Source organism: Watersipora subatra, chromosome 4 (assembly GCF_963576615.1).
Source record: "Watersipora subatra chromosome 4, tzWatSuba1.1, whole genome shotgun sequence".
NCBI classification, from domain to species: domain Eukaryota; kingdom Metazoa; phylum Bryozoa; class Gymnolaemata; order Cheilostomatida; family Watersiporidae; genus Watersipora; species Watersipora subatra.
This window is the reverse complement of record NC_088711.1, coordinates 46,567,727-46,590,890: the sequence shown is the minus strand read 5'-3', so window position 1 is coordinate 46,590,890 and position 23,164 is coordinate 46,567,727.

The following is a 23,164-nucleotide window of genomic DNA, read 5'->3' as shown; positions in this document are numbered from 1 at the left end:
AACATTTCCACAATTCATTTCCATATTATTTCCATAACATTTCCATAATTCATTTCTATTTTATTTCCATTTTCGTAATTCATTTCCATATTATTTCCATAACATTTCCAAAATTCATTTCCATATTATTTCCATTTCCATAACATTTCCATAACTCATTTCCATATAATTTCCATTTCCATAACATTTCCCTACTTCATTTCCATATTATTTCCATTTTCATAATTTATTTCCATAACATTTCCACAATTCATTTCCATATTATTTCCATTTCCATAACATTTCCATAACTCATTTCCATATAATTTCCATTTCCATAACATTACCCTACTTCATTTCCATATTATTTCCATTTTCATAATTTATTTCCATATTATTTCCATAACATTTTCACAATTCATTTCCATATTATTTCCATTTCCATAATTCATTTCCATATTATTTCCAATTCCATAGCATTTCTATTATTCGTTTCCATATTATTTCCATTTCCATACCATTTCCATATTTCTGAAATAAAATTTCCATATCCATTTCCCTAAAATTATGGAAATATTTATGTTTATGGAAATGGATATGGAAAAGTAAACATTTCCATAATTATATGTTTAGCGATTCCTGGTAGGAATTGAATTGCTTTAAATAATAACCATATATTAGAGTGATAAACTATAATCATCATTTCTTTAATATGAGCATTAATTACTATCTTAACCGGAAATTCATGATCCTTGTCATGGCTGATGTTATTGATCTAGTCAATCACTACGACTGACTAGCACAAAAAAGGGCGTGGCCTAAACGCTCCTTGTTGGTACCGGAAACGCTCGTGTAGTTATCACTCTAGGGGGAGATAACTCTATGGCCGCGACCACCTGCAACTGCTTTGAGCTCAAACACTAATATAGCCTGAGCCCTACACATTCCATAATACAACATTGTATTTTTGTAGTGTGCAATTCGTGAAAGTGAGATAGGCCTAATAACAAAAGTAGAAGTTGTTATATCTAGAAAGTGCCACATTTACTTAAATTTGTTATCAACACTGAAGAGCCTGGTGATACGGAATTTTATTGGCAGTTTGTGAGCATGTCCGCATTATCGCTGGTCGGTTCATCGCCTAAGTGTGTTTAGGCACTCGCCAGTAATACGTCTGTGCTTCTCATGACGATTGCGACAAAACCCCCTAGTGTATTTGTACCTTAAGGCAATGAACGTACATGTATTTACAGTCAAACTCAGATAACTTGCCCTCGGATGGCTTGAACACATGGTTAACTCAAACGGATTTGTTTGGTCCATTCCCACGCAACGATAACTTGCTTTAGATAATTCGAAATTAGCATCGTTAACAGTTTTTTGACCAACGGATACTGAGACGATTGTTATCACTTTAGAATAACACTTTATTCCAAGCCATATAAATAAACATCAACTTTTAGTAGTTCTTAGACGTCGTTATGACCATCCTCGGCAAAATGTTTTCATTAACAATTTATTCAAAAGTTTGCAAAAGATCAAATTTTACCAAACATCCGCTGTGCGACAGCCCTTGGAAAGCAAGGAAAAGCGCAGCAACCTTCGGATAAACTTAAAGTAAAATCGGCAAAATTAATCTTGGTTAAAACGCTCAGGAGAAAAATGTGTCTTTTTTGTTTGCGTTTGAACTGCGATCAAGTTTTGCCAATTTTAACTTAAAAGCATCCTAGCAGTCACACCACCTAAAACAACAAACAAATCTCAAGTAATACAAAAATATCTATACTTTCTGATAAAAAATTGTTAAACTTCACATGAGAGGCCCTTTAACTTGCGACAAGCAATCTATGTTTTTGATTTATATATAGCTTGTATATGTGCATGTATCTACTAATAAATACATGCACTTGACAGTGTTCTGATAACTTGAACGCTATGATAACTCGAACAATTTCACTCGGTCCCGTGAAGTTTGAGTTATCCGAGTTTCACTGTATTTCTCAGCCAGCATAAAGTGATACAGTTAAAAATGCAATGAACACATGTAACTGCATATGGTGAGACTTCCAGGTGCTCTGCTTTTCTCTGCTCAACTAGGTTTTTTATATATGCTTTAAGCTCTGCCCCTTCAAACCCAGCTGGTCGTGCGTCATGGCACGCATGACTTGGCTTCAGTACTAAAGAAGACGCTCCTATAACGTATACCTCCAATAACGTAAATTTCAGAAAACCTCAGAAAATTTCTTGAAGTTTTTGCTTCCTACTACGTAAAAAATTCCATGTAACATGAAGTGCCAAGTTGGGCGAGCTTTCACATTTGATTTGAATGTTCGTTTAACTCGCTGTACTTGCGGGAGAAAATGCATTGTGCGTATAACCTTATATTTATTATATATTACTTTCCCGACATTCTACTTCACCATAATAAACCGTTAGAGGTGTCGACAAGCAGGAGAAAAATATGGCCGCACGAATGTTCATAAATTAGATTTTTACAAAGGCGATCGATTGGTGCAGGTGTTACAGCGTCGGTCTACCAATCCGAATGTCACGAGTTGGAATATCGTCGAATGTTAGCTTTTATCCCAACTTTGACCCCTGGATACAAATACACAACAAACAGGTAGAACTGCTTTTAATAGTAAAATATTGTAGACATGCAAAATATTTATTATTAGTTTTACGTTGCTGAAAAGACTTTGCTGTATAGAAAAAATGAGCAAATCGTTGTAAATGAACGTCAAAAATGTGCAGTCCCCATAAACCTGTTGTATAATTAACCGCAATTGTGGTCTATAAAACCAGTAAGATTGATCAGTGAAAAGAGAAAAGTTCTCGATGCGAACCAATAACACTGCAGGTATGGTAAAGGCCACAAATTGAAAGAGTTAAGTCAAGTTTTTCTCTTTGGGATGGCTGAAGGGGTGCGTTTGAAAAGATCTTGGAACGTATTAGGCAACTTAGATGTATTTTACTGTTCTTATAACATAAATTTCCTATAATGTAAACACTCCTGGAACGGATTATTTACCTTGTAGGAGCGCCTGCTGTATAAAAGATAACGTGTCATGCTTTAGTCGAGCCAAGTATAACCTTGATTGCCAAGCCAACTTTGTCCTTAACAGCCGAGATATTCTCAGCTGCCCCGACTCTCATTCTGTCAGCCGAACTGGTTATAGCCGTGCCGATTGTACTCAGCCGACTGTCTAGTTTCGGGTTTGAACCCACTCAATAAACTCAGTGATAGCGGTTGGCCTCCACCACGAAGTCCCTAGTACACGCTACAAAGTTTTGTTGTATTTTTCACCCTCGTAGCATGTTAACGGTTTAAAACATCAAATCTTTGATTCGTCAAAACGATTCAAACCTCTATTTCAAGGCGGGGGTGGAGGGTATTTTTGAAAACATCATATCAACAACAAAGTATTTCGTACGTTGTAAACATCAATATTCGTATTATTACACAAATCTTTGCGATCGGAGGTTGGATTTTTACCGTCTTCGTTAGTGACCTCCTTACAGCATCCCTACGCAGCTCTGTTTTTCATGCATGTGTTTTAAAAATATTATTCGAGTAAAAATATATTAACTCTTTGAAAGAAAAATTTTTCACACGCTTTGACATTGACATTTAACCTTACACGCAATTTGAAGTGTAAGCTGCAAAATAAATTATGCGTCCTGTTGTAGATAAAAGCGTAACAAACTAATATATAAATTGCTGAGTTATACGACAATTTCTTCGTAGCACATAAACTTATCAGCTTCAAACAATTCAGAGTTGTGCGACTACTCCTGGCTATCATGTAAATACGTACTTATAACTACAATCAAAACCACAACTTCGAAGCTAAAAAATTCGTAGCATGTAACACTAGTGATTGTTTGCTCATGAAGCTGATCATGTCAATGACCAGGCTTAATGTTTGATGATTTAGTTGATTGCCCCCTCCCCAGAAATTAAATGTGTATAGGTCTGTTTTCATTTTTTACAAGTGAATTTTGAAGATAAGTTTATTGGTATAAAGCATCATTCAATTGCGATAAATCGAAAATATAAGGATAAAGATAATTAGATTTAACCAGTTAAAGTTAGGTATAAGGGGAGACAATTTTATAGTCGCTAAATAGTGATAACATTAATCTCAAAATGATAGTTGTGTTGCTAACTTTCTATTCAACTATTAGGCCTGCATCAAAATCTTCAGAAAATACGGCTTTCTATATGAAATGTTGAACGACCAAAAGTAAATTTTAGTTCCTGCTACACTTGTGTCGATGTGAATTCAAGGGTGGCTAACCTCACCATCAAACCTAGCTTCCAAGTAGTTGGATTACAAGAGTGCACCACCACTCCCAGCTAGAGCATTTGGTGTGCATCTTAGTCTATGTTATGAGCAAGTAGCAGCATAAAGTATATGATGAGGTATTTGTAATGGTTAATACTCTTATACTCAGTATTTCTCATGTTTACAGACTATCACAGCTTTCTCATCTTGAAGTCCTCCAGCTCTGGGGTAATGAGTTCTCTGAGGGTCTCCCAGAAGTTATCTGTAACCTCACCAGTTTGAAATCACTTGCCATTGCCAGATGTAGAATTTCGCAGCTACCAGAGAGGTGAGTCATAATAATAATTACTGTTATGTTCGATCATAGAGTAGTTATCTCCTCCATAGTAATATACAAATGAATATAACTTCTTTATTAAATTCTCCCTTGTTACTAGTTTAAAGATACTCATCAAATCTGAAACATGTCAGTGAATATGAAACTTTGAGTTCTCTTAAATGAATCTCAAATGAAGCAAATTTCAATTAAAAAAAAACGAATTACAAAGAAATTATATTCTGTCCAATGAAGACCACTCATTTTAACGTATTAAAATGTACATAAATTACTTCATAAGTAACATATTACTCTCCTTAATACTCTCCTTAATACTCTAATAATAGTCAGTATTTCTCATGTTACAGACTATCACAGCTTTCTCATCTTGAAGTCCTCAAGCTCAAGGTTAATGGCTTCTATGATGGCCTACCAGAAGTTATCTGTAATCTCACCAGTTTGAAATCACTTGATGTTAGCATGTGTGGAATTTCACAGCTACCAGAGAGGTGAGTCATAATAATAGTTACTGTTATATTCTATCATAAAGTAGTTATCTCCTCTATAGTAATATACAAATGAATATAACTTTATTATTAAATTCTCCCTTGTTACTAGTTTAAAGATACTCATCAAATCTGAAACATGTCAGTGAGTGTAAGTTTGTGACTCATAAACGAATCTCAAATGAAGCAGATTTTAGATAGAAGGATTTAAAAAGCAATTATAATCTGTCCAATGAGGACCACTCATGTTAACATATTGAAATATATATAAATTATTTCTCATTCATCAATTACGAAGTCTTATGAACGGACAACGGTATCTGTCATTTAACATAACAGTAGTAATAAAGAAAAATACTAGTAATGATTTTTTGCTTAAATACTAAAAATTAGTGGTAGCTATCATTCAGCTTGTGAATTATCAAAGGAGATGTAAGAAAAGATATTCCTTCATCTGCCTTGACATTGATTTAGTTTTATTCAGTGAGTAAATTGACAAGTCCTATTAGTTTTTGTATGATTATTCTATATATAAGGCGCTAATGCTGTCAATTCATTGGTCAGATGCCCTAAACCAGTGGTTCCCAACCTTTTTTTTGCTTTTACCCCTTTGCAAAATTTTCAAATACAAATTCCCCCCTTGGAAAATGTGAAGTGTGAGCCTATACTATATTGTATTCACTGAAAGGGCTAAACAGGTACATATATGTAGGTCAGCAGCATATATACATGTATCTATTTGTTAAATGATTGAGAGTAACATATATAGTAAATAAATCACGTCAACATTATTGTTATTCCGGTACACCCAACGGGTGTGGGGTGAGATTATGAATTTTAATGAGACCGCTCCTGCTGATCATCCTCTGTGCAAGTTTACACAAATCAGGCTTTGTTTTTTATAATGCACATCTCAAGTCGCTCTTAAGGTCAAGTCGATTTCTTTTCTCATTCTTAAGGTACAGCATTGATGAAAGTCCTACTTTGCGTAGGTAGGTACAGTTAGATGGCATCAGAATCTTTATTGCCTTTTCAGCAAGGAGTATAAAAACATTTCTTGCTAAGTGCCAAAACTGGTCAATAGACATTGATCAGAGATCATCTTTCAGTGCAGAGTTGTTGACCAACTCAACAAACTCTTATTGTAGCACCTCTGGGATTTCTTCAACAGTGTATTGAAATGGATTTTGTGTGATGTTGAGCATCTTTTTTTTCTGAAGGTAGCTCAGGGAAGTAGCATCCAAATTATATTATGAGATCAGACAGGTGTTCAGTAATGGTTGCCACTAGACTACCAGGAACAGGTTTTGTTTTCCAATAATTCAGTGAGTGTGGGAAAGGATACTGTGTTCCCAGTGCAGGTTCGTGTATGCCACAGTACCAGCTTTGCTTTGAAAGCATCAACGCTGTCATCAAAGGCAAGGAAATGATGATTGCTACCTTGTAACTTCAAGTTCAACTTGTATAGCGAGGCGAATGTATCAACCAGATATGCAGTCTCAAATACATAGTTATCAGCTTTCATGGCTGCAAAAAGTTCATGCTGGCCTTTACTTTCAAGAAATTTCATAGCCTTGGACGTAGCTCAAAGAGCCTGCCTAACATGTTTCCCTTGGACAATCACCTCACTTCATTATGAAATAACAAAGTTGTAAACACGACATCACTTTCAGAACATAGTGCTGAGAACAATCTGGTATTAAGTGCTGATGCTTTGATGTAATTCACAACTTTTATGTTCACATCCAAGTTTGATTTCAACGCTTGTGGAAGAGTTTTTGACGCCAATGCTTCACGGTGAATAAAGCAATGCACTCCTATATCAGGGTTCTTCTGCTTGATCTGTTTTACAAAGCCTGATCTACATCCTAATATAGCAGGTGCTCCATCAGTGCATACATTTATTAAGTTCTCCCAACCTAACTTGGCCTTTTCAAGGAAATTTTCAACTATTTCAACACATCTCTTGCTGAAGTTGTTCTAAGCAAGGGCTGACAAAACAGAAACTCCTCTTCAATGGATGTTTCAAGCACATATCTACCATACACCAATAGCTGGGAAAGACTGGCAACATCAGTTGACTCATCAAGTTGTATGGCCCAAAATGGGGATGCTTTAATCTTAGCAACTACTTTCTCTTCAATATTTGCTGCAATATCATCAATGCGTCGCTTCACAGTGTTGTTGGATGGTGGGAGGTCTTGAAATTTTTGCCCAGCTGGTTTTCCAAGTACTATTGATGAGCAGTCTAACATACATGGCTTCATCAGGGTCTTTCCTATTGTATGTGGCTTTTTACACTGAGCAATACGGTAGGAAACAGCGTATGAAGCTGTAATAAGTGCATTACTATGAGCATAGAGATCTCCACTTGCATCAAGTCTACTTCTCTTTACTTGCCACTCTTCGGACTAAAAGTAATTCCAGTTGTTTTCAGCTAGTGTGGGGTGAATTTTTTGCAAGCATTGCTTCAACTGAAAGGGTCTCATGGAGTCATTGAGAAAGGTTTCAGGCATATCACACATTGTGGAAGCCGAAGACCGTTTTTCATAAGATACGAAAACTCATTATCCAAGTAAATCTCAGTGTAGGTTCATTTCTTTGCCTTTGACGTCTTGCACTAATTAATGGTTGTAAAAATGCAGTGACGGCTGAAAAATATTATAAACAACCTAGTATCTGTTTGTACAATAATAATCATCTGTGACTGTATTAATATTTTTTACTTGATCTACTACTATAGATGCATGATTATGTGACTGATTTGCAAAAAAGCAAGTAAGACAACATGAGTGATAATAGGAAACAATAATGTGGGCATATATGTAATTGTACAAAGAATCTTACAGATTTTTTTCTTTTACATGTGATGCAGTAGTTGATAAGTGAATGTGTCCTTGTGTCAAATACATGTGCCCTGTGAGCAGCACAATGTCAAATTAAGCCTTAGTTTGACCTTAGTTACTAAGGTCATTAATTAAGTTCAAGCTGGCTTATTGGAATTTTTCTAAATTGTTGGCAAAGATTATTACATGTACAGTACATGCAGACTGTATTACAATGAATGTACAGTAAAAGGTACTTGGTCTACTACCCCAGCCAGAATATACATGTAATAGAAGAGGAGTGAGAACAGAAAACAAATCTAGGATTTTGTTAAGGCTTAAAAGCGGTTCGTAAAATGCGAAACTATAAAAACTAAAATTCCCCCCTTTAAAATGCCAAATTCCCCCCTGGGGGGGAATTCCCCCCCGGTTGGGAACCACTGCCCTAAACAATAACACACAATTCATCATATATGTCATTAAATGGCTGGTCGAGATCGTGGTGTCTTAAGGCTGTGGTAAAATATGCCTGTACGTTTTAGTTAAAAGTAAACTAATTCTTCAAGACCTGAAATATAGTGATTCAACATAAAAAACTCTTCTTAACACCAGAGTGTTAACAGTTTGTTTCACCTGAAAGTTACTCAATAAGACTTTAGGTAAATATGGCTACTCATCAGCGTAAATTAGGATGAATATATAAAGTTGATAAGGATGATAGTAAAATTACTAAAGCTTAAAACTATGCCGAGAAGATTTACCAAAATTCGACATTTTGGATCCTGGCATATTTGTTCATAGACGTATTTCCAAGCGCACAGCTGTAAGTACTTATTGGCTAAATCTATGAATAACTATGTAATTCCTAACTTTACCTCGGGTACCTCTCCTTCATCCATACACAAGCTCTAGTATGTCAGCTATTTCACAGTAAAAGTAGTATCAATAATAGACTAGAGATTATCCTGCTATACAGCCCACTACCAAAGTGATAGTGGAAAAAGAAAGCGTACTGCTGGTTGAGAAATGCAATATTATCAGTCAAATGGCACTGCAGTGCAATAGGAGAACTGCAATGGTAGCTGTAATGTACTGGGTGTTATTATGTACAACAAACAGCAATAATGAAAGGAAAAGATTATATGTTTATATCTCTCCCCTACAATAAGAGAAATACAATACTAGAAGTAAAATGGCAAGCTGCTGTGTAATATACACAGTTTGAAAGTTGGTTGTGTTGAAAGTAGAATGGTTATGACAGCGATCCGTAACCAAAGTGAAGAAATGGGTCATGATCGCAGAAACCATGGTTAAGTGTGTGTGTGAGATTTAGAGTTATCTACACTAGCAGAAGGAGAAAATTCTCAGTTATTCTGCAAAAAAAATTTGATTCCAGCTTAATTACAGCAGATTTTATGGTCAATAAACTGAACGCATGTTTTCCATTAGTGCGAAAACATAGTTCTCAGAAAACTGGTGTTAAAGTTCTTAGAAGCTCAAAAACGAACAGTTAAATCATCCTCTGATAAACATGACTATCCTGTTGGTCACCTGTGATAGTCAAAAAATGCTGCAGAAATTGCTCGCACTATTGGGCAGAAAATATGGGTCACATGATCAGATTACAACTAGATGATTAGACCAAGCTGAAGCGAAACTGTAAAGTAGCAAGCATCTATATTTGATAAGGGATTTGCGATAAAACCCAAAGCGCTTGTCATAAACTAGTGCTATGATACCTTTTGTATTGAGCCTTTTAGTGGCCAGTCATTTTACGCGACAACATCTCGTGTCAAAACAATAACCTCATCGAGTTGAGTACGCCATCAAAATAAAGGGGTTCCAATCTACGGCTGTTTTTTTAATTGTTCGTTTTTTAGCTTTTAAGAGCTTGTAATCACATTTCCACATATTTTGCACTTACAACACAGCAGAGTATGACATGTTGAACCTTTTGATATCAAATAACTGTAATGTGAATTTTGTTGCAAACCAACCTTTAAAACAAACTACAAGATTATCGATATTCAAATTGAATTTGAGAACTTGCACCGATTTGACATTTTACGTTATATGGAATATTTTTAGGATGAAGCAAAAACTTTACAGGTATAAGTTTTTATGTTATGTAGAATTTGCGTTATAGGTGTATTTTAGAGGCATGTACTGTGCATGAGTATCAAGAATAGTATTACTGGTAGTACTATTCTTGATATTCAGAGTACTACTACTAGTAGTACCTACTGTTGCGGAAAAAAGTTTAACTTGTTATAATAAATATAATAACTATTCTAAATTATCATCGAGCACTTTTCTAACTCACCTGATTCATGTACAGCAAACCTTTATAATAACTTATTTTATAGCTAATCATGGTAGTCTAAACAAGGTGGCAATTTTCAATCAAAAACCTAACATAGCCTGTAAACATAGGCAAAGACTGATCAGGAATGACTATGGTAGTTCAGACCAAACAATGTTTCAGCTATTTCCGTAAAGTATAACAGACGATTTGCTCCATCCATCTTATCTATTTTCAACAGCTGTTCGAATAGTTATAAGTTTGAACAATAACATGATTTAATCTGCTAACAAGTTTACAGCCCGAGGGTTCTACTCCAGAGGTTGTCTAACAGAAATCAAGTTGAATCATGTTTTGGTTACCCAACATTCTACAATTGCTGAAAAAGTATGTGCCATGTTAAAACCTATCAACTAATGGGCTGTTTTTCTGAATGAGAATTTTGAACGGACAGTTTTTAGATAATTAGTTCAAAAATGAGTGATTTTGATATAATTATAGAGTATCATAGCTGTTTATAGTCCATATTCCACAAAAATCACAAATCTTTCTGTCTATTAGCACAAACTGAAAGTATTGATAGAGCCTGGTATTACACGGTAGCCAGTGGGCAAACAGAGAAGAAAAGATCAGCTGAAGAGACTAATCAATCAACTGTTAAGCTTAACTTGTTAAAGATGTGTAATGAGAGTTACTGCTTCTCATTGCAAGAATGTTACTACTGCAAGCTTTCAAAGAGATTACTTGCTGGCAAAAGCGATGGCTCCATACAAACAGAGTGAATCGATAAAAGATTCTATGGTGTCAACTGTTTTAACATGTATAAAGGAACCAACCGAGTTTCTCTACTAGCTCCAAATCACTCGAGTGCGAAGGCTCAAACACACCAGGCGATATGTAACAGGATATCATGATGCATGGCGCCAATCTGCGCTGGAACTCGCACAGAGAGTTGATGTTGAGTGATAATGCTAAACTTTTTCTATCAGAACTTTAGTGAGGTGCATTTCGATTGGTTGTTTTTCCCTGAATGCAATGCTCAGGCCGAAAAAGTTTTTGTGTCAATGTTTACCAATGTACAACAAATCATTTTATTATTTTGTTATGACATCAAAAGAGACATCAAAATGAACACTGAATCGTTCATAGATTTAATAAGAGCACACACAGGCCTGTCTGACACAGTGCACAAGAAGTACAAAGTTACTCAGTGGAAAATCAACATTTGAAAGTCAATCGTTGCACAGGTTGACTATTTTGAGAGTGTTGCATACTTACTATATGATAAATTAAAAACTGCTATAAAGTAAATTATACGAATACGTATATACGCATTGTAAAATATCACCATGGAAAATACAATTTTTTTTCTTGTCTGTTACCTAAATAAAAGTCTAATTGTATCAGTTGTATTAAAGAAGTAGGAAAATCGTGTATTATTCCATTTGCTTATATATACTACCCAATACTACCTACTACTACCTAACCCACTAGCTTTATTCACTAAGCTAGTAACTGTAACTCACTAGCTTTATCCGCTAGCTTTATTCGCTTACCGACCACCTGCAACTGCCTTGAGCTCAGACACCAATATAGCCTGAGCCCTACAAATTCCATAATACAACATTGTATTTTTGTAGTGTGAAATTCGTGAAAGTGAGATAGGCCTAATAACAAAAGCAGAAGTTGTTTAAATCTAGAAAGCGCCACATTTACTTAAATTTATTATCAACTCCGAAGAACTTGGTGATACAGAATTTTAGTGGCAGTTTGTGAGCATGTCCGCGTTATCGCTGGTCGGTTTGTCGCCTAAGTGTGTTTAGGTATGCGCCAGTAATACATCTTTGCTTCTCATGACGCTTGTGACAAAATCCCCTGGTGTGTTTGCACCTTAGGCAATGAATGTTCATGTATATACAATCAAACTCAGATAACTCGCCCTCGGATAGCTCGAACACATAGTTAACTCGAACGGATTTGTCTGGTACGTTCGCACGCAATGAAAAATTGCTTTGAATAACTCGAACTTAGCATCGTTAACTCAAAGTTTTTTGCCCAACGGCTACAGAGACGGTCGTTATCACTTCAGAATAACACTTTGTTTCAAGCCATATAGATAAACATCAACTTTTGGTAGTTCTTAGACGTTGTTATTACCGTCATCGACAAATATTTATGTTAACAACTTAAAGGTTTACAAAAAATCAAATTTTACCAAACATCCGCTTTGCGATGGCCCTTGGAAAGCAAGGAAAAGTGTAGTAACCTTTGGATAAACTTAAAGTAAAATCGGCAAAATTAATCTTGGTTAAAATGCTCAGGAGAAAAAGGTGTCTTTTTCTTAGCGTTTTAACCGCAATCAAGTTTTGCCAATCTTAACCTGAGAGCATCCTGGCAGTCACACCACCTAAAGCAACAAACAAATCTCAAGTGATAAAAAAATATCTATACTTTCTGATTAAAAATATTTAAAACTTCACACAAGAGACCCTTTAACTTGCAACAAGCAATCTATGCTTTTGATTTATCTATAGTTTGTATATGTACATGTGTCTACCGATAAATACATGCACTTGACAGTGCTCTGATAACTTGAATGCTCCGATAACACGAACACTTTCACTCGGTCCCGTGAAGTTTGAGTTATCCGAGTTTCACTGTATTTCTCAGCCAGTATAGAGTGATACAGTTAAATATGCAATGAACACTTGTAACTGCATATGGTGAGACTTCCAGGTGCTTGGCTTTTCTCTGCTCAACTGGGCTTTTTATATATGCTTTTAGCTCTGCCCCTTCAAACCCAGCTGGTCGTGCGTGACGGCACGCTTGACTCGGCTTCATTAATACAGTAGACGCTCCTCTAACGTATACCTCAAATAATGTAAATTTCAGATAACCTAAAAAAAGTACTTGAAGCTTTTGCTTCCTACTACATAAAAAATTCTATTTAATGTGAAGTGCCGTCGGGCGAGTTTTCACATTCAATTTGAATGTTCGTTTAACTCGCCGCACTTGCGGGAGAAAACACATCGTGCATATAGCGTTATATTTATTATATATTTCTTTCACGACATTCTATTCCGTCATAATAGATCGTTAGATGTGTCGACAAAAAGGAGAAAAGATGGCCGCGTAATTGTTCATAAATACAAAGGCGATCGATTGGTGCAGGTGTTACAGCGTCGGTCTACCAATCCGAATAGCACGAGTCCCTTGACCCTTGGATACAAATAGACAACAAACAGGTAGAACTGCTTTTTATAGTAAAATATTGTAGACATGCAAAATATTTATTATTAGTTTACGTTGCTGAATAGACTTTGCTGTATAGAAAAAATAAGCAAATCCTTGTAAATGAACGTCAAAAATGTGCAGTCCCCATAAACCTGTTGTATAATTAACCGCAATTGTGGTCTATAAAACCAGTGAGATTGATCAGAATAAAGAGAAAAGTTGTCGATGCAAACCAATAACACTGCAGGTATGGTATAGCGCACAAATTGAAAGAGTTAAGTCAAGTTTTTCCTTTTTGGATGGCTAAAGGAGTGAATTTGAAAAGATTTTGGAACGTATTAGGCAACTTAGATGTATCTTACTGTCCTTATAACATAAATTTCCTATAACGAAAACGCTCCTGGAACGGATTATTTACGTTGTAAGAGCGCTTGCTGTATAAAAGATAACGTGCCATGCTTTAGCCGAGCCGAGTATAACCTTGATTGGCGAGCCAACTTTGTCCTTAATAGCCAAGATGGTCTCAGCTGTTCCGACTCTTGTTTCCTTAGCCGAACTGGTTATAGCCGTGCCGATTGTACTCAGCCGGCTGTCTAGTTTCCGGGTTCGAACACACTCGAAAGACTCAGTGATAGTGTTCCCGCTGGCCTCCACCACAAAATCACTAGTGTTACATGCTATGAAGTTTTGTTGTATTTTTCATCTTCGTAGCATGTAAACCATTTAACACGTCGAATCTTTAATTCTTCGAAATGATTCATACCTCCGTTTCAAGGGGGGGTATTTTTGAAAACATCATATCAACAATGAAGTACTTTGTATGTGGTAAAAATCAGTACTCGTATTATTGCACAAATCTTTGCGATCGGAGGTAGGACTTTCATCGTCTTCGTTGGTGACCTCTTTACAGCATCCTTACGCAGCTATGTTTTCAATGCACGTGTTTTAAAAATATTATCTCCGAATTCAAAAGAAAATTTTTTTACACTTTGACATTGACATTTAACCTTAGACGCATTTTAGGAGTGTCAGCTGTGATATAAATCATGCGTCCCGTTGTAGATAGAAGCGCAACAGACTAATATAGAAAACGCAGAGTTGTGTGACAATTTCTTCGTAGCACGTAAACTCATCAGCTACGAATAATTACGAGTTGTGTGACCACTCCTGCGTATCATGTAAATCCATCCTCCTCATTACTACTATCAAAGCCACAACTTTGAAGCTCAAAAATTCGTAGCATGTAACATTAGTGCTTGTTTGCTAATGAAGCTGATCATGCCAATGACCAGGCTTAATGTTTGATGATTTAGTTGATTGGTCCCTGATGAAAACTAATTAGTCATTCTTAATCTCTAATGCCTTGAATAATGGAATTGTTAAGCTCTCTTAACGTGTAACTTTTGATTATTTCTAGTTCATCCAGTAACTACTTAATCAAGTCTACTACTAGAGAGAGGATAAATCTCAGAATTACAATAATACTGCTGTCAGTATAGTTTGGCTGTCATCGATGAAGTTCTGCAGTAGGCATACATAATTTAGCGATTACAGGAACTTGTGTCAGAAATTAAATGTGTATAGGTCTGTTTTCATTTTCTACAAGTGAATTTTGAAGATAAGTTCATTGGTATAAAGCATCATGCAATTGCAATAAATCAAAAATATAGGGATAAAGATAATTACATTTAACCAGTTAAAGTTTGGTAAAAGGGGAGACAATTTTATAGTCGCTAAATAGTGATAACATTAATCTCAAAATGATAGTTGTGTTGCTAACCTTCTATTCAACTATTAGGCCTGCATGAAAATCTTCAGAAAATATGGCTTTCAATATGAAATGTTGAACGACCAAAAGTAAATCTTAGTTCTTGTTATACTTGTATCGATGTGAATTCAAGGGTGGATAAGTGAGTGTTCTTAGAGCATCTGGTGTTCATCTTAGTCTATGTTATGAGCAAGTAGCAACATAAAGTATATGATGAGGTATTTGTAATGGTTAATACTCTTATACTCAGTATTTCTCATGTTTACAGACTATCACAGCTTTCTCATCTTGAAGACCTCAAGCTCAGTGATAATGACTTCTCTGAGGGACTCCCAGAAGTTGTCTGCAACCTCACCAGTTTGAAATCACTTCATGTTGTCTCATGTAAAATTTCACATCTACCAGAGAAGTGAGTCATAATAATAGTTACTGTTATATTCTATCCTAAAGTAGTTATTTCTTCCATAGTAATATATAAATGAATATAACTTTATTATTAAATTCTCCCTTGTTACTAGTTTAAAGATACTCATCAAATCTGAAACATGTCAGTGAGTGTAAGTTTGTGAGCGCCTAAAAATTTGACTTTGGAGGCGCTGAACATGGATTGGTAGTGTGCCAACATTTGCCAGGCTTTGTACTGGTCTTTTCCATCTAATCCGCTCATCCGGGGCAGTTCTTCCAGGGTGGCGGGTAAACTTGCCATGCATTGAGCATAGCTTGGAGCAGTTTTTGTTCAAATCTGATGCAAGTTGTACTATATTAGTACAAGTGCAAGTTGTACTATACTACTATTACTTGTATTATAGCTTTCTAAATTGAGCAGTTTAAAACATGCTTTAACCTGTTCTACTATCTCCTACTACCTCACCTGTTTACCAACCAGAAACCAACTGCAGTCAGTAGACTAGTAACTGTTTCTCTAAAGCAACTTCTCTTCTATTTTAAATTCTCATCGTAGATCACTGATCATTGTGTTGTTAGCCTGATTTTAATCCAATCAGAAGGTAGTCGAAATTACCCAATCAGATATATTTTTGATAATTGAATGATTCCTATTCCAACTCTTCCCTCTGTCACCTCAGACTCTTATCAGTATCACATACTCATACAAAGAGATGTTGGTTCTTAGTCTACTTATTTTACTTTAAAAGGTATCATTAGCTTCAAATGGTTCTTTGCAATTCTTTTGTTTTCTGTTTTCTTTAACCAAAAAATCAGTTCATTTACATGTATTTGCAGAAGGATTACTAGATTAGCAGTATTTTGATAGTTTTTTGCATTGCTTTAAATTATTTTATTATGCTGAGCATTATCCTTAAGCATATCTATTTTTACAGAAAAATTAAAATTTGCTAACAGCTTACAAAAGAGCGCGTAGCAGCATATTAATTCAAGGGTGGCTAAGAGAGTGTTCTTAGAGCATTTGGTGTTCATCTTAGTCTGTGTTATGAGCAAGTAGCAGCATAAAGTATATGATGAGGCACTTGTAATAGTTAATACTCTTATACTCAGTATTTCTCATGTTTACAGACTATCACAGCTTTCTCATCTTGAAGACCTCAAGCTTGGGGATAATGACTTCTCTGATGGCCTCCCAGAAGTTATTTGTAACCTCACCAGTTTGAAATCACTTGATGTTAGCCTGTGTAAAATTTCACAACTACCAGAGAGGTGAGTCATAATAATAGTTACTGTTATGTTCTATCATAAAGTAGTTTACATAATCATTAAGCAGGTGTATTTTATCGTTGTGTATATGCACATATATACGCTCATGCAAGGTATCTTGTGTGTGCATGAGCTTTGTGTGCATGGGGTATGTACACAGAAAGGTATGTGTGGGTGGGGTGTGTGTGGGTGAGTAGGGGGTGGTGTGTACATATGTGTGTGCGTGTGTGTATATACATGGTGTGCGTACACAAGGGCTTGTCTACATAAGTGACGCACGCATGCCGGTCACATCAGTAGACCTCTAGAGCATCTATCCACCGGAGACGAATTAGTCAATAACATATGATTGTAAAGTATTCTTGTGACAACAAGCTTTGATTATTGAAGGTTTTCAAAAATAAATCTGATTAGATATTATGAAGAACAGATTATGGTTTGTCGTGATTTTTATGAAAATAACAACCGTGAAATATTTGCACATGATATGCTCTACAGTTTTTTCCGTTCCTTTGTTGTCAAATTATATGTGGAGTTTATTCTCATACCGTGGAGTGTGTAGTATGTAGTCACTGTAAGTTAGAGCTGCACAACGATTACAAAAATTAATCGCGAATAATAACTGGACTGAGCCAGTTAATCTTTGATTAATCTTAGAATTGAAGGGGGGATATATGTATGTCAAGTTGTTATAAAATCAAATTACAAATGATGAGAGTTGCCAAAATAATATTTTTACACTGATCTAGCTCAAAGATTAGTTATGTGGTTTATACTTTGCTATAACTCTATAGCCATAGCAAAGTCATAATCAAGCACTTTCAGGTAGACGATGAACAGGTAGTACTGCTTATTTGTAAAATATTTGGTTTTTTTGTTTTCTTGTAGATGAAATACTTTATAAGTTTTACTTCGAAGATCACACATTGCTTTCTAGATAAATAAGCAAATCATTGTAAATGAACGTCGAAGATGTGCGCTCCCCATCAACTTATTGTAGAATTACCGCAATCATAGTCTATAAAGAAGTGAGATTGATCACAAAAAGGAGGAACGTTGTGGATGCAAACTAATAATGCTGCAGTTATGGCACAGTCCACAAATTTAAAAAGTCACTTCAATTTTTCAAATTTTTATGCCCAATGGAGTGAACTTGGAAAGATCTTGGAATGGATTAGGCAATTTACATGTATTTTCCTGAATTGGTACAACGTAAAGTTCCTGCAATATAAAGAAGCAATGGCGACAGTGCTGCAACGGCGGAAGCAGATTCCACAAATGCAGCAACTCTGCACCATACTTATACATCCATCATTAACTTTCTATTGATGTTAGAGAATTATACCAGTCTCTTTGTGTTATTTCTTGTCATGTGCATTAGCAAATAATTTGTTTCTTACCTAAATAGGATATTTACATTTTTGTCGGTAAAAATTAGCTGTTCTCAGAAATCATCTGTTTTAAACCTGTTAAGCCTGCTCTGAATTCATGAATATTTTGTCAACACTTTCACTGCCATAGACGCATAAAGGCATTTCCGTGAGACGACTGCTGTAGACACATTATTGCGACTTTCCCAGCAATTGCGTAGTTACCTAATTTTATTATTCGTTGACAGCATAACCCATGGTTTTTAAGACTTTTATGAAATTGACAGTGTTGTCCGAAGATCTGCCAATAAAATTAGCCTAAAATGACATAGCAATTTTAAACTTTTCTTGGAGAGTTTCTAATTTAATAACAAAAAATTTTTGTGCGAGTTCATTAATTGCTGCGCGCGAATCAGAAAACAGGTAGTTATGTTGATGACACTATAGCCAATTCAGATTTAGATTTCCGTGATTATACAGATAATTAAAGCAGCAGTACTGACTCTGATAGTGGTGAAAGTATTAATTTTGTAAAAGTAGGGAACATTATAGAGGATTGTTTTAGCTTCGCAGCGATTGTAGCTTCACACAGCTTTATCATCGCACAAAGTATAAATCCAATGAATTTTTGCATAGTAATGTTGGTTAAAATGTTGGCAAATTAAAATATGTAACAAAGATGTTTTAGATAGAGATTGAAATAGAAAAAAAATACTGTTTACATTCCATGAAGCAATATCGGCAATTTTCGGTAAAATGGCTGGCACTTGGCAGATACCCCAATTTCTACATGGTTGGCAGTGAAAGGGTTAAGCCTGCTCTGCCTTCGTGAATAATGTGTTAATACTTTCTGGACTAGCTTTACCAGCGAGCCCCATGTTCCCTTTTCTTCAGTAATGAAGTCCTGTTTCTTGAGCTCCTTTACTTTTCCCTCTATCGCTTCTTGCACTCACCCCTGTTTGTAACGGGAGCTGTTTGATTGGCTGTACCACATTGCTACATAGCTACACTGATTACACTATAGCTGGTAGCTACAATTACACAGCTAGTCAGGATTTAGACTATAGCAGACATGGCCAAAGTCCGGCCCGTAGACCAAATGCGGCCCAGGGTCAATTTTCATCCACCCGCATCCTCTGTCATAAAATCAATAATCTGGCCCGCCTGTAGAATTAACCCTTTGAACCCTAACGACCTTATTTTCTAGCATTGCGCAGGGCGTGTCAACATCCTTAACGGCTGGAATTTTGGTATTCAAATGGCTTTGTTTACAAAAGCAGTTTCTAAGTAACAAAGTAAACTAATCAGATTTATTCTTGCTTGTTTAAATTTTATTTAAACGATATCGCGAAAAATTGATACGGCTCGTTTGTTGGTAGGTCATAAATGATTGTGATGCAAATAAAGAATGTTATGATACTAACCATAGTTTTCACTATATTTCAAGTCATGAAATATTGATGAACATGTGGTCAATAGATATGATGCTACTCTAAATGTTTTTACAAGTTTTTTAAAATCGTACAAACTTTTATAGTTTTGATCTGAATAATGGTGATGCACTGTTTTTTTCTGTTTGATGACATTTGCTGTGGGTTGCTCAACCTTTTTACTAATGTTTTACCAAATATCATTGTATTTTGAGCATGTTTAGTTATATTTAATAAAAGTTTAAAACCGTAGGAATGTTGGACAGATTGTTTGGGCTTACTGACACCACTGACAAAAATTACCGGGGTTCAAAGGGTTAATAAATTGGGCAGAAGTGCTGTTACCTGCGTGTTAAACATTTAAAAATTCAATCGACATTTATAGTTACTGTCATATTTTAAATGTGCCCTGCAATTGTTGATATGCCTATTGCTTGTTCATTTTTCTGTAATTGTGTTTAAAAATCTTATAAATATTGAACTTATTGTTCCACGTTTCAGATGTAATTTGTACCCAAGAGTACGATTGCTTCTGATCAACTGTTACAAAAAAGTTAGTATTAAAAAAGTGAAGTTATGTGATTATTCAGTTTCGATTATAATGTCAATGCAATTTTGATATGCATGTTTCAAACAAACCAAAAGACATGCTTAAGATAGCCGAAATTAAAATAAAAAAGCATATATGAAACACAGATTGGCTCGGAAAAATTTATTTAAATGAATTGCTGTTATATGTAAAAATGTCTGTTAAGGTTGGTCCCCTGAATTTTAAACACGCCGATTCTAGCCCCCTTTACAAAAAGTTTGGACACCCCTGCATTATAGCTACATCACTTACACTATAGCTATACCTGATAGTTATAGTGTAAATTTATATTTTTACAGAAAAATATAAATTTGCTAACAACCTACAAACAAGCATGTAGCAGCATATTAATTTAAGGGTGGCTTAGTGAGTGTTCTTACAGCATTTGGTGTTCATCTTAGTCTATGTTATGAGTAAGTAGCAGCATAAAGTATATGATTAGGTATTGGTAATGGTTAATACTCTTATAATACTCAGTATTTCTCATGTTTACAGACTATCACAGCTTTCTCATCTTGAAGTCCTCCAGCTCATTGGTAATGACTTCTCTGAGGGTCTCCCAGAAGTTATCTGTAACCTCACCAGTTTGAAATCACTTGATGTTACCTTATGTAAAATTTCACATCTACCAGAGAGGTGAGTCGTAATAATAGTTACTGTTATGTTCTATCATAAAGTAGTTATCTCCTCCATAGTAATATACAGATGAATATAACTTCTTTATTAAATTCTCCCTTGTTAATAGTTTAAAGATGCTGATCAAATCTGAAACATGTCAGTGAGTATAAGTTTGTTAGTCCTCCCAAATGAATCTCAAATGAAGCAGATTTCAGATAGAAGGATTTACAAAGCAAATATGATCTGTCCAATGAGGACCACTTATTTCAACATATTAAAATATACATAAATTATTTCTCATTCATCAATTACGAAGTCTTATGAACGGACAGCGGTAGCTGTTATTTAACATGACAGTAATAATAAAGACAAATACTAGTAATGATTCTTTGTTTAAATTATAATAATAAAGAAGCTGAGTGATAGTAGCTATCATTCAGCTTGTGAATTATCAAAGGAGATGCAAGTAAATATATTCCTTTATCTACCTTGACATTGATTTAGTTTTATTCAGTAAGGTAATTGAGAAGTTCTATCAGTTTTTGTATGATTATTCTATATATATGGTTCAAATGCTGTCAGTTCATTGGTCAGATGCCCTAAACAATAACACACAATTTATCATATGTATTATTAAACGGCTGGTAGAGATCGTGGTGTCTTCAGGCTGTGGTCAAATACGCGTGTACATTTTGGTTAAAAGTAAACTAATTCTTCAATACCTGAAATTTAGTGACTCAACATAAAAGACTCTCCTTAACACCAGAGTGTTAACAGTTTGTTTCACCTGAAAGTTATTCAATAAGACTTCAGGTAAATATGGCTACTCATCAGCGTAAATTAGGATGAATATGTAAAGTTGATAAGGATGATAGTAAAATTACTAAAGCATAAAACTATGCGGATAATATTTACCAAAAATTGACATTTTGGATCTTGACATATTTGTTCATAGATGTATTTTCAAGCGCACAGCTGTAATTATTTATTGGTTAAATCTATGATTAACTATGTAATTCCTAAATTTACCTCGGGTAGCTCTCCTTCATCCATACACAAGCTCTAGTATGTCAGCTATTTCACAGTAAAAGTAGTATCAATAATAGATTAGAAATTCCCCTGTCATACAGCCCACGACCAAAGTGATAATGGAAAAAAGAAAGGGTACTGCTGGTTGAGAAATGCAATATTATCAGTCAAATGGCACTGGAGTGCAATAGAAAAACTACAATGGTCTGTAATGTACTGGGTGTTATTATGTACAACAAACAGCAATAATGAAAGGAAAAGATTTTATGTCTATATCTCTCCCCTGCAATAGAATAAATGCAATATTAGAAGTAGAATGGCAAGCTGCTGTGTAATATACACAGTCTGAAAGTTGGTTGTAGAATGGTTTTGACAGCGATATGTAACCAAAGTGAAGAAATAGGTCATGATCACAGAAACCATGGTTAAAGCTGTGGCTGCCTCAAATTTAAGTTGATCTTAAAAGAAAGTATTTTTTTTTCTCTATCAGTTGATATGTTGTTTGTTGTGTTACGCGATCGCATTGCCAAGATAAATTTCAATTCAATTTAAATATCCTATTTAGGTAAAAAACAAATTATTTGCAGTAGCAAATCATTGTAACTGAACGTCGAAGATGTGCGCTCCCTATTAACTTATTGTAGAATTACCGCAATCATGGTCTATAACGAAGTGAGATCGATCACAAAGAGGAGAAAAGTTGTCGATACAAACTAATAATGCTGCAGTTACGATACACCCTACAAATGTAAAGAGTCACTTCAAGTTTTTAAATGTTTATGCCCAACAGGGTGAACTTGGAAAGATCTTGGAATGGATTAGGCAATTTACATGTAATTTACTGAACTGGTACATTGTAATATCCCTGCAACATAAAGAAGCAACGACGGCGGACACAGATTCCACAAATTCAGCAACTCTGCACCATATTTATTATACATTCAGCATTAACTTTCTATTGTTGTTAGAGAGTTATACCAGTCTCTTTGTGTTATTTTTTGTCATGTGCACTAGCAAATAATTTGTTTCTTACCTAAATAGGATATTTAATTTTTTGTCAGTTAAACTTAGTTGTTCTCAGAAATCATCTGTTTTAAACCTGTTAAGCCCGCTCCTCCTTCATGAATATTTTGTTAATACTTTCTGGACTAGCTCTACCAGCGAGCTCCATGCTCCCTTTTCTTCAGTAATGAAGTCCTGTTTCTTGAGCTCCTTTACTTTTCACTATATCGCTTCTT